The sequence below is a fragment of the Lissotriton helveticus genome, chromosome 8 (assembly GCF_964261635.1).
Source record: "Lissotriton helveticus chromosome 8, aLisHel1.1, whole genome shotgun sequence".
Taxonomy (NCBI): Eukaryota; Metazoa; Chordata; class Amphibia; order Caudata; family Salamandridae; genus Lissotriton; species Lissotriton helveticus.
The window spans coordinates 897279874-897293279 of record NC_136069.1 but is presented as its reverse complement, the minus strand read 5'-3'; the positions used below and the strand labels follow the sequence as shown (position 1 = coordinate 897293279).

Sequence of the window (13406 nt, the reverse complement as noted above, 5' to 3'; positions counted from 1 at the left end):
GGGGGGGGGGGGTCTTGAAGCTAGGTTATAGGATAAACAACCGGCTCCTACCAGGGATATTAGTGGAAAACACACACATACATATATATACATACATACATACATACACATATATATATATATATATATATCCAAAATACCACGTCTTTGTTCCAATCACTCAGGCTTTTCCCCAGGCAAGGAGACGCAGACACGGACCATTTCATGCAAGTATTTATTTCAGTTCAGGATAGCGCATGACGTTTCGGCTCTCAGCGAGCCTTTTTCACATGACAGTGTTCAAAATGCAACTCAGTCTTTTTAAAGGGACCGAGATTGATTTAACCAACATCACGTGTCAGGGCTAAAAAAGTGTGAAAGGGGAAGACATACTCGGGGAAAATACTGACGCTCCCTTTAGATTATTTAAAAACATTCAGTTCAAATATCTATATGTTTTTATCACAGTAAGATACTGGTAAAATACTCGTAATTCATTGTGCCTTAAAACGTAGGGGAAATGTTATTATCATTTGTAACAATTGGTTATTTGTAAAATACCATTTATAAAATCGCAGTAAAATACATGTGCAATACAGATGATTAGGGCTGCCAGGTTACAGTACAAAAAAATGTAATAAAGTGCATGTGCATTTTAATTACTGTGCAAAATACGCAAAGACTGTACTGTTCAAAATTACTGGGAATCAAATTTCCAGTAATTATGTGCAAAATGCATTTATGTGCAAATATTAGCAATAAAGTGCAAAAAGGCTTTGAAACCAGGCATGCCCTGTTATTTCCTCATCCAATCTGTAATAAATATTTATAAAATCATTATTTATCCATACATTGTTCAGATGAATCTCTATGTTATATTCAACATAACTACCCCTACTGGCATCTTGAAATGATGATGGCGGGATACAGGAAATTGGTCTTTGTAATATGTTTATTCAAGTGAAAGGAGAGCCGTCCCAGCAGACACAGCAGACAGGTGAAGACCGGAGGAATAACTGTCAGCCTGGGGAACACTCAAGGGGGAAACATTCTTAGTGACATAATGCAGTTCCATATTGCCAACACACATCACCACACCTCCCACATTTTAATGAGAAGAACAATAAATAACACTATAAATAAATAGGAGTTAAAACTTGGGAGATACAAATGATGAGTACACAAAAAGTCAAATATAATCACGTAATTTGCCAGGTCTGACAGACATTCTGGTACTTCTCCTAACCTCATTCCCCTTTGAAACATTGTTGGAAATTACATCTTTTGTAGACCCAGAAGGATCTTTGGCAATTTGAGAAGTGCACCACCAATTCCCATTAGACAATTTAACAGCATTTCTACGGGTATCCACTACTTGTTGGGAATCTAAAAACTTGGAAAAGCCTTTTCTAACAGAAACGGGATTCTTAACTCTGACCCAGTCTCCTATTTGAATATTGTGAGAAGCTTTCTTTTCAGGTTTAGTGTATCTGGAACAAACATCAGTAGACTTTTTGTAAGCAGCATCCCACATTTTGTTCATGTCACCAACCTGATGAAAATTTCTTACCATCCAGAAAGGATATACCTGCGAACAGGCTTTTCTTCCTCTCATGAGCTCAAATGGTGTAAAGTTCGTAGCAGAATGAGGAGAAGTGCGATAAGACCACACAAGATCCTTGACTGCTTCAAACACACAATTCTTAGATTTGAAAGCCGCTTGAACACACTCTACAATAACTCTGTTAAATCTTTCTGTTTTACCATTGCTTTGTGGATGATATAAGGGAGTTCTAATATGTTTGATACCACATGATTTCAAAAAGGAATTCATTTCATGTGAGATGAATTGAACACCATTATCGGTCAAAATTTCTTCTGGACAACCTTCTCTTAGGAATATTTTGTTTAAACAATCAATAACACTCTTTGAATTAGGTATACAAATGGGTTCAACTTCTACCCATCTTGACAAATGATCAATAAGAACTAAAAAATATTTTGAGTTATTGGGGAGAACATGAAACGGTCCCAGAAAGTCCATACCTAACTTTTGCCAGGCTGTACAAGGTACAGGTACTTTAGATTCCACAAGACCCTCTAAAACTAGTACTTTGTCACTGGCGTTACAACGTGGGCATTGTTTGACAAGATCATCTATCGGAGAATCCATTTTTGGCCACCAAAAATCAGACCTCACTTTTCTTTTGGTGATGGTGGCACCAAGATGACCTGAATGCGCTGCTAAAATGATTTTTTCTCTGAAGCACGAAGGAGGAACAAGTTTGTCAGCTCGGACAATTATACCATTTTCTATAGAGAGTTCAGTATTAATTTTCCAAAACATTTGGAGGTCAGGCGAAAGACATTTCTCTTTCGGCCATCCTTTTCTTATAAGAGAGAGAACCTCTTTAAGAACAGTATCATCGTCTAGTTTTTTAATCCAATCATCTTCAAGAAATGATATGGATTCTTGGCAGACATTAGCCACAAAACACTCCTCCACTTCCGTCTCCCAACTTTGTTCATCATTATCAACAATAGGAAGTCTAGAGAGGCAGTCTGCCCTACTGTTTCTTCCTCCCGGTATGTATTCTACACTAAAGGTGTATTCCAGTAACTTTGTAGACAACCTTGCTAGACGGGCTGTCGTACGTTTAGTATTTTTTCCATTTAAAATATCAACTAATGGACGATGATCCGTTTTTAGAACAAATGATCTACCCCATAAATATGACTTGAACTTCTCCACACTCCATGTACAAGCTAAGAGTTCTTTTTCAATGACGGAATATTTCCGTTCCACAGGGCGGAGAGTGCGAGAAGCAAATCCTACTGTATATTCTTTCCCTCCAGAACATTGAGAAAGAACAGCACCCAGTCCGTATTCACAAGCATCAACCGTGACAAAGGTTTGTCTGCCTTCAACAAACGCCTGTAGGGCTGGAGCTGAAAGTATATGGTCTTTGATAACTTGAAAACCTTTCTTACACTCTTCTGACCAAACAAAAGCAGCCCCTTTTTTCAACAAAGATCTAAAACATTCAGTGGTTTTTGCATAATCTTTCATGAATTTAGCATAAAATTCACATAAACCAAGGAAGGACATGAGTTGCTCTCTATTCTGGGGAGCAGGAGCTTCAACAATGCTTTTAACTAAACCTGGTCTAGGTTTGATCCCTTTTTCTGAAATGACATGTCCAAGATATTCAATTTCTTTAGCTTTGAAAACACATTTACTCTTCTGCAGTGTTACACCTCTATTCTCGAGTACCTTAAAAACTTCACTGATTGCCTGGTTGTGCTCATTCTCTGTTTTTGTAAAAATGAGAATGTCATCTTGGAAGACGACTACGTTGGGATTGTGAGCAAACATTTCCGACATGAGCCTTTGAAAGACTGCTGCGGCCGATGCTAGCCCGAAAGGAAGACGACAAAATTGAAAAACACCATCAGGAGTGACAAAAGCAGTAAGATGTCTGGATTGGGGGTGTAATTCTACTTGGTGATAGGCAGCTTTGAGATCAAGCTTCGTAAACCACGAAGATGACCCCACCTTGGCAATAAGGTCCTCAATTCGTGGTAGAGGAAACCCATCAACCCAAATAGCTTCATTGAGAGTGCGTAAGTCTACACACAGTCTCAAATCACCAGACCTCTTCTTGGCTAAAACAATGGGGGAAAGCCAAAGGGTGGACTCAACTTTTTCAATGATACCTTGATCACACAGAGTTTGTAAATGTTTAGAAAGGTCACTTCTGATGCTCAAAGGAACATTGCGTAGTTTGTGTTTGGTAGGAACAACGTTGTCTTTAACTCTGATAGAATGTTGAAAGTTGGTGATTTTTCCAAGGCGATCTTCAAAAATCTTACTGAATTCTTGTTCCCAATTACTATCGATACGAGAGCTAGGTGTAGTATCAGTTACTGAAGTGACGGAGACATCTCGATTAAACTGTTTGTCAATAAAAACAGGATTAGCTAAACCGGGCTTAATAGTCAAGCCGATTTCAGCCTGGTGTATAAGACCAAGAACATTAATTCCTCGTCTGGCCACATATACTTTCCCTTTGATTGTCACACCTAAAACATTAATGTTAGCCCAGAAATATCCTAGTAAATCAATCCTGCTTCCTTCAAAAGCTACAGTAAGGACATCTGGGGGTAATAAACTTTTACTAGACCAAAAGTTGCTGTATTTATCTTGTGATATGATGGTGATGCGTGCACCTGTGTCTACTAGTAGTTGAACATGATTTTTCTCAATGACAACATCAATTTCAGGATCAGAAACATGTTGAGAATCTGCCGCATTATTAGAATCTTGGACCACAACAACATATTCCTGATGCATGATGTCCTCATGTGAAAGATCACCCTCATTGGAATAGTTGTCACCATCATTGTCGACACAATCGTCATTGATAACACATCTAACATTACCTCTTACACTTCCTCTCCTACCTCTCATGCAAATTTTGGCAAAGTGACCCATCTTACCACACTGACCGCATTGTTGATTGATAGCAGGACAGTTTTTGAAGGAAGAAACATGAAAAGATGAACCACACCTATAACAAAACATTCTAGAATCAAATTGTCTGCTTTGACCAGAGAACCTACCACCTCTGGATACATTGGGCCTTCGGAAATTGTTACGTGGAACAAAAGGGGTTCTGGTTGCCGAAGTGCTAGAAACAGCACCAGAGATTGTGGTGTTAGACATAGCTGTTTCTAGTTGCTTTACATCTTCCATGGAAGTCTCTATGCTTTTGGCAATATCATTTTTTTTTTTTTTAAACATAAAGATGTACTCATAGTTGCGTTCAGTTGAAATAAAATTCGGCGCGATTATTTCTTCTCGGTAATGTAGATTGTAGCAGGTTATCCCATCCTCAGTCGCCAATGAAATGATGATGGCGGGATACAGGAAATTGGTCTATGTAATATGTTTATTCAAGTGAAAGGAGAGCCGTCCCAGCAGACACAGCAGACAGGTGAAGACCGGAGGAATAACTGTCAGCCTGGGGAACACTCAAGGGGGAAACATTCTTCGTGACATAATGCAGTTCCATATTGCCAACACACATCACCACACATCTTCATACCGAATGTTATAATCCGTTTGGCGTCATATCCACCCTCATGTTTTCCCCCTGTAGTGCTCAAACAAACCTGTGACATTAGTGCATGTTTGGCTAATAACATTTTTCTACATATATTGACTATTGGGAAATTAGGATCCATCTAGTCTAAATTATCTATGTTACGCCCTTAGTGTGTGTTCTAAAATTAAATCAAATCAAAATCGTAGCAATTGCAACAATGTGATTCAGAGATTACTGCAAAGATATCGTCTTATGTTTCAATTATTTATTGTAGGGCTGGTCATAGAATTTATATTATCGACAACTGGAGGGACAGGGAATAATGAAGGTCCAGCAGACACACTCCCAAAATGATCAAACAATGCTGAATATGCTGTTCCTATTTACACTCCAGGTAAAAACCACTAGTGTACTTGGGTGGAACACAGGTCGGTGAAAATATTTACATTTTGGAGCAATAATCCTCTCCCACCAAGGGTTGCATGCTTCATCATCAGGTAGCTCCTTGTTGGTCCGGTGCTGCAATGCCCAACGGGCCCATGAAAGGGGGTCTTTGCCCGAGTTCAAGTAACATCTTGACAGGACCAAAGTATTTAATGTAATCCAATATAACGGGGGGGGGGTTGAGGATAAACAACCGGCTCCTACCAGGGATATTAGTGGAAAACACACACATACATATATATACATACATACACACACACACATATATATATATATATATATATATATATATATTTTACTGAAAAAAAACAAAGGTTAAACTGACATTCTAGTTAAGTAAAAATTATAGTGCCAACGTAATGTTTTGAACTCAAAAAAACCACAGAAATTAATCTCACCAGCTATAGTTAGCACACGTAACTATCTTGCACCCCTGCCATGCACTGCTTATGAGCTCACATATTACATTGCTCATGACATGTTCTATGACATCATTTATGACATCACTCATGACCTCTCAAATGAGATGACTGATTTTATCATCCGAACCCAAATGGGCCCTGGGGAATCCATCCCACAGGGCCATCAAATAACTACAGGGAAGGGGCTGTGTGGCTCCATCCAGAGACTTAAGAGGCCCAGTGACGTCTTCCCCAGAACAAACCACTCATAATGCGGGTGAGTGACATCTGGTCCCTCTCACAAGAGTCCCAGAGACCCCATCCTCTAAGGTCAACCACTAGTAATAGGGGAGGGGGATGCAGGGCTAACCACTAATAGGGCAGGGGGTACGTGCAGACACACCCCTTTCCTTAATTATTATCTCTTTTTTTTTTATTGGGTTCAAGGGACTCTTGTGAAAGTCCATCGAACCCAACAGTCCAAATATAGAAATATTTAAACACCTTAATTTATCAACCACTACTGAATAGATTTACATCAAATCACAGAAAGCACACTTTCTGGACCCCAATCTAACTTTCTGCCAAATTTGGTGTAATTCCGATCAGTAGTTTTGCCACAGCGCTGCCAAACAAAAGGCCACGGAAAATCCATGGGGATTTTGCATTTTGGGAAACCCCTTGATGGATCATCAAGAAACCTTCCATTCCTAAAGTAGGCAAAAAAGAGAAACTATTAGGAACGTTTCATGGAAATTTGTCTAATGGACCGAAACGTATAAGTAAAACAAAAAAAAAGGAAACTATATTTATATATATATATATTTATATATATATATATATATATATATATATAGAGAGAGAGAGAGAGAGAGAGAGGGGAGAGAGAGAGGAGAGGGAGAGAGGAGAGAGAGGGAGAGAGGGAGAGAGGGAGAGAGGGAGAGAGGGAGAGAGGGAGAGAGGGAGAGAGGGAGAGAGGGAGAGAGGGAGAGAGGGAGAGAGGGAGAGATTGGGAGAGAGAGAGAGAGAGAGAGAGAGAGAGAGAGAGAGAGAGAGAGAGAGAGAGAGAGATTACATATATACAATCAAGCACTAACAGGAATCTTGCCACCCTCACTGAAGGGAGACTATATTGGTAGCACAATTGAAACCAGACAAAATACCTAAACAATATGATTAGCATCAGCTCCTATCTCTAATTAATATAGATGCTAAAACACTGGCCAAGGTTTTGCCAAGAAAACGTGTACTGTTCCTCCCACATAGGATTCTCTTGGCTTCATCCCAGGCACATAAACTACCCATAACTGAAGACCCCTCTTTGATTTGATACACCAAATGAATCCAGAAGGGGAAGCGGTGGCCATCTACCTAGATGCAACCACAGCTTTTGATTTGTTAAAACAGGATAATTATTTGCTGTGCTGAGTAGGATAGCAGGGCCACATAATTACATAGCATGGATTAAACTGCGATCCCCACCAACAGTCAGACCTGTTTATTTGGATGCAGGAGAACCCATTAGGGATGCCCGTTGTTCCTACTCTTATATACACTGGCCTCCGACTCTCTAGCCTGTGTGTGCTAATAGGCAGCAATAGCTAGTAGAGAATTGCAGTTCCAAAAAACCAAACGTAATGGTTTCCTATATATGGATGACATTACCATATACCTAAAGAACCCATCCCAAAATCTCAGTCCAGTTATCCGGAAATTTTACATTTTCAGGGTACTTGCAGGAATCTCTATAAACAGGAGCAAATACACACTATTGTGCGTGAGTCCCAGGACACAAGTTTGTGATTTTAAAGTATATCTCTTGCTATGTATTATCCATTAAATACCTAGGGATATGGATAAGTGGGGATACAGCAACTGTTATAGCCAGAAATTATGGAACAGTGCTCACTAAGATCGAGGAGAAAACTAAGAAATGGAGCTCCATGCCTATCCCACTGATGGGCAGAATTCCCTTAATTAAGATGGTTATCCTGTAAAAAATTCCTAATATTCTCTAACATGCCAATGCCCCTAAATATTATTTTTTTTTGTTCAAGACACTAAGGTCACACATGATCACAATGGAATGGGGTAATTCCGACTCAGCTAGGGAACTTTAACATTACCCTAAGTTCAAGTATGGCTAGCTGCCCCCAACATTGAGCAATAGTCATATTGTGTGCAAATACAACATGCATACTAGTTGGAACATCCTCCAAACATGGCCCATCTGGGAGTAGAACAAGACAATAAATAGCCAACCCCACTACGTGTGCTGGTCGGACAGATCCTGCATGGAAACCAGGCTGAAATTAAACACAGCACAAAAGTGGCTTGGGGAGTAAACAGAAAATGTGCCTCATTTCCTAATCTCTATTCTTCAGAATAGTTGTTTGAGCATCATCTACTCAGCCTGCTCACAGCAGAAAGGTTATCCCTTCATTAAATAAAGAGCTGGGGCATAACCACGATGGGGGACTCGTTCCCAGAGCGAGGATTTATATCTTTTTTTTAAGGATACACTACTATTTTAGACAAGCTGGAAGCAACTAAATTTCCGCTTAGAGCAATGTCCAGGGCTGGATATCCTGCTTTCAATGACAAACCAAAGCCATGCAAGGCGTGGTCTCTTCCCTTAAAAAGACACATTACTACTAGGCTGTACGACGCAACAATCTGAGGCAGGCCCCGAGGACACGACTGCATGCCAAAGACAGATGGGAATCCAGCCTAGGGCCCACCCTCAAGGATAAATAAGTGGGCATATTACTGCAGCCAGATTGGTGCTCTATCCCCCAACAGCCAACATACTCATTGATTTCACATTTTTCTATTCGACTTACAGCACAACCCTAAAAACAAGTACATTTATCCTGTCACTTAGCTCCAACTGTGTTTGATATCAAGCCCCAGATGCAGACTTTTTACAGCTGGTGTGGGGGCTCCAAAATTGGAGACTACTGGTGCTAAGTGTTTGCATTTATCTCACAGATGATTGAAACTGAAATATCCCTCCGTCCCCCAAAGTTGCCTTGCTTGGGTATTTGGAACAGATACATCCGTTAGTCAGACGTTTTACATCTATCGCCCCAATATTGGCGAAAAGAAAGGTAGCACGTGTTGGGACAGAATGAAACAACCACTACAAAGGTTTGTCTAGCAGATCTAATATATTGTAATAACCAACTGGAAATGTACCGCTCTGTCCCTAACCGCAGCAGGCCAAAGAATATATGGCAACACTTGCAGATCTATTTAGCCAGAGTGGCCTTTCCCACATAAAGAGTATATGTGGACAAGGGGTCATGTATTGAGTGACATGGAAAATGGGAAAAGGACTAAGTAGCCAGCTGAGGATGCTGAAACCTACACAAAGCAACAAGACCCAAAGAGAAGCACTTGCCTGTGGAATGTCCACCCAACCTCTGGGCCTGGTGCATGATACTCAACCCACAGTTTAGATTCTTTGGCTCTGAAATAGCCTGACAAACTTTTAACGTACCGAACGCTAACTACGCCAACTGTATTATTACTGAGCAACTGTGTGATCTTCATAAAGATTGTGCTGACTACAATGCCAGTACTTTTGTTGATACTGTAAGGCTTGAAATAAACAAAACAAGTGTTTGTGCAACCACAGTCAAATTTGCCACAACGATGGAAACCCGGGTAACGCTTTTTTGTTGCAAGACTTCCCTTAACCAAGAATAGAATGGAAACTTGTGGTTGACATGTGCTACCCTTTGACGACTACTCTGCGATGATAGGCTAAAGGCATGTGCAAGTGAGTCACGTTAGATCACCACAAAATACAGAAACACGCATCGCTCCAGAACAGGAAGGGGATGCAGCAGACACCTCCGACGTAACAGAAAGGAAGGAAAAGAGGACTGAGCATTTGACCTAGCTCAGAGATTGTATTCATGTATCAAAAACATAAAAACTATTTATGTATCATTTATGTATTATTTGATGTCAGTATTTGCTGTGCTGGTGAACAGTCTGCAATGTTTTACAATGCAACATGCAATGCAGATAATATGTTGTTGTATAGGGAACTTCATTTTAAAAGGTCTATTTTATCGCAGAAATTAGAGTATATAATGTCCCATGCAAGGTGTTAAAATCCTTTAATAACAATCGTAAGAGTAGTTGGCGATGAGTAGGACTTTTTTTATATGAATATACACGTCACTACATCATAGCAGTGTGCTAAAGGCAGAGGATAGTACCCACCACAGCACAAAACATGAAAATGGGCCCTATGTTAGGGGAAATGAAGGAGGAACAGGGGGGACATGAGCCACCTCAAACCGTTGATGGTGTGAGAAGCTTCCTAGTCAGTTGCAAACCACATAATGTCTACTGCAGAGCCTCTCGCGCAGAACTGTCTTCCACTGAGCCATCCTCTGAATCTACTGTCTACAGTCATTCCATTATAACACCGCCAATTTGATTTCATTAATATTTTCATTTCTTCAAAGCATCTTGATAGTGAGCTTTTGTGCAGGTCCAGTCTAAAGATCCTAGCAATTTACAGCATATAGAAAGATCACACACTCAAACCACCAAATAAAACCTCCAGCTGACAAGTATTTACATTAAATAAACGAGTGAAGAAACTGAATTCTCAGACTCTGAGTGTGTACCCATTCGGATATAAAAGAGTAAATGTAGCTTCTTCTACACATGAAATAAAAAAACAATTCAAACACTTTCTTGAAGATGTGGACACTGAAAAAGGATTCTACACACACTTTGTTAAAGACCAAGCAGCAATCTAACAGAATGAGCTAGTTAGCATTTTTTGTTTAAATATCTACATAAAGTATTTAGACAAATCAAAATGTTGGGTTGCAAGCAGGGACAGCGATAGGACTACATCTCTTATGGTATATGGAGGGGAAAACAACAGATACTTTGAATCATCAATATCATATAGATGTTCAATCAAATGTAAAGGGCTAGAATTCTTATAACCAATCTGTCACTTGTGTTCAGCTTTCTCCATTTATTATGTTATCTGTTTATATATTTTAGCTCCCATCTGATGTAAACAAAGCAAAAGAAAACTAGTGCACCCACGTATATAGTTAAAATTGTAGTTTTTGTTCCCGGTTACGACCAAAGGAAGTTACATACAACTGAATTCACTTGCCAAGGGGTGAATATAATATACATTTTTTAAAGGTAGCCTTATCATTTTCATATGAATTTAACTTAACAAAAATTAACAAGAGAGTTTTCATTAAATAGTTCTAAATCTTGAAAGTCATATTTAAAAACATTAGATAACCACAAACTTTGCTACAATGAGCATGTGAAAACTGCTGTATGCGTTTCGTTTCATAAACTTTATTCGATTGATATAAAACATCATAAAAGTATACAGGTTAAAAACATGGTACATATAAACACAACGACAGGGGGAATACATTTCATAGAATTAAATTGATAGATATGGCGTAGACTATAGAAGTTTATATACAAAATTTAGAGGAAAACCATACTTTTTCTTACTGAAATAGATTTTAAAATAAAGGTTGCAGTAAAAAAGCATAGATCCGGGCTGGCAAGTGAGAATAATAATTGCATAGCATTTCCTGTAGTGTACGTAGAATATTTCACAAATAAAGGTTTAAGATAGAAAATACGTAATGCTTTGTACAATGGACAGATTAACAAAAAGTGCAAGGTGCTCTGTTTAGTTAAACCGTCACACAGACAGGGGATAGCAGAATGGCATTTCATCGTCGGAAATGCCACCAAATTATGTACAATGCCAAGTCTTAATCTTGAAAGGACAAATTGGTGGGATCGTCTACTAATGGCATTAAGGTACATGGGTATACCCAGAACATCATCTTTGAGAGAATAATAAAAAACATGAGTTGAGTATTCTCTTGTTTCAGCTTTCCGCAAATCGGTTTTAACCCTCAGAAATTCACCTTTAACCTCCTGTTTGGACAAAGAGTTTATACATGCAGGATCTTTGCTTACATCCATATCAAACAGATCCTTAAAGGTTGAAATCACATACTTTAACCAGGAGATGTTAGAGACTTTTTCCAAATATAAACAGTCCTTGATGATTTCTTTTGTAAAGCCGGTTTCAGCCTTGGTAAAAATAGATTTCCAAACCAATAATGGTCTCAGTCCAACTAGGTCTGTTAGGTAGTCCAAACCTAATTCTATGTGTGTTAGGTCAGTGGATGCCGAGGGTGGGAGACAGAGTAATCGTTTGAGGAACATATTTTCCGTGATTTGCAGGTCCCCTACGTTACAATGTCCCCAAACCCCGGAACCGTACAATGCAATCGATGCACATTTATGTTTATAGATATTCAACAGATCTACAATGCGGCGACTTCCTAGTTTTGAGGCAAAACGGAAAACGCCTAAGGAAGCCTTCCCCATCCTTGCTTTAACATTTATTTGCTCTGGGACCCAGGAACCTCCATTGTTGAAGGTAACGCCCAGATAACAGAAATTTTTGACAACCTCAATACGGTTTTCCTTAAAATAAAAAGGTTTAAGATGGTTTACCTTTTTGCCACACACCAAAATAAATGTTTTTGAATTATTAATTTTAAGTTTCTTCCCCTGAATAAAATCATAAAAACAATTCATCAATTTTTGGAGGCCTATTGGGTTTCTAGAAAGTAAAACGGTATCGTCGGCATAGAGCAATACCGGTATAGGTAGACCTCCTGCTTGTGGGGCATCGGCTTGTACTTTCTTTAATTCCTGCTCGACTGAGTTGATGAAGAGCGAGAAAAGCAACGGGGCCAAGACACATCCCTGTCGGATGCCAGATCTGACCTTAATCTTTTTAGTGCACTCCCCCACAGGTCCGTAACGGATTTGGGCCGATAAGTTGGAATAAAGTCTTGCTAAGAAGTGGATAATAGCAGAGGGGGCACCCATACCCAGTAAAGTTGACCACAACAAGGCATGGTCGACCAGATCGAAGGCACTAGAAAGATCCGCAAAACACAGGAACAAAGAACCCGGTTTGGCCTTGGTGTATTTCCCTATTAGGAGATTTAGGTTAATACATTGTTCTATAGTGCCAAGACCCTTCCTGAAGCCATATTGGGATGATGCAAGAATATTATTGTCTTCAGCCCATTCTTCCAATCTCGTCAATAGGACCCTGCTCATAATTTTTAAAGAGGAATCCAGAAGGGAGATAGGGCGGTAGTTCTTAGCCTCTCCTCTATCTCCCTTCTTATGGATTGGAATAATAATGGATTCACTCCAGGTAGAGGGGGTCCTATTGTCGACCGCGGCGTTAAAAGCTAGGGTCAGTAATGGACTCCACAGGGCCAGATCGAATTTATATAGGTCAATTGGGACCCCGTCTGGTCCTGGGGCCTTCCCTCCTTTGCTACTATTAATTGCCATGTCGACTTCATGGATTGTAATTCCCAAAGGTTCAAGTGATATAATGGGGTTATTACAGATGTTATCA

The 13406-nt window shown here is 39.6% G+C and overlaps 1 protein-coding gene across 1 annotated transcript in view; it reads right to left on the bottom strand.

Annotated features, from left to right (window-relative positions):
• ARHGAP6 (Rho GTPase activating protein 6) overlaps positions 1-13406 on the bottom strand; it is a 790107-nt gene that overhangs the window by 532862 nt on the left and 243839 nt on the right. The gene's annotated exons all lie outside the window — the stretch shown is intronic.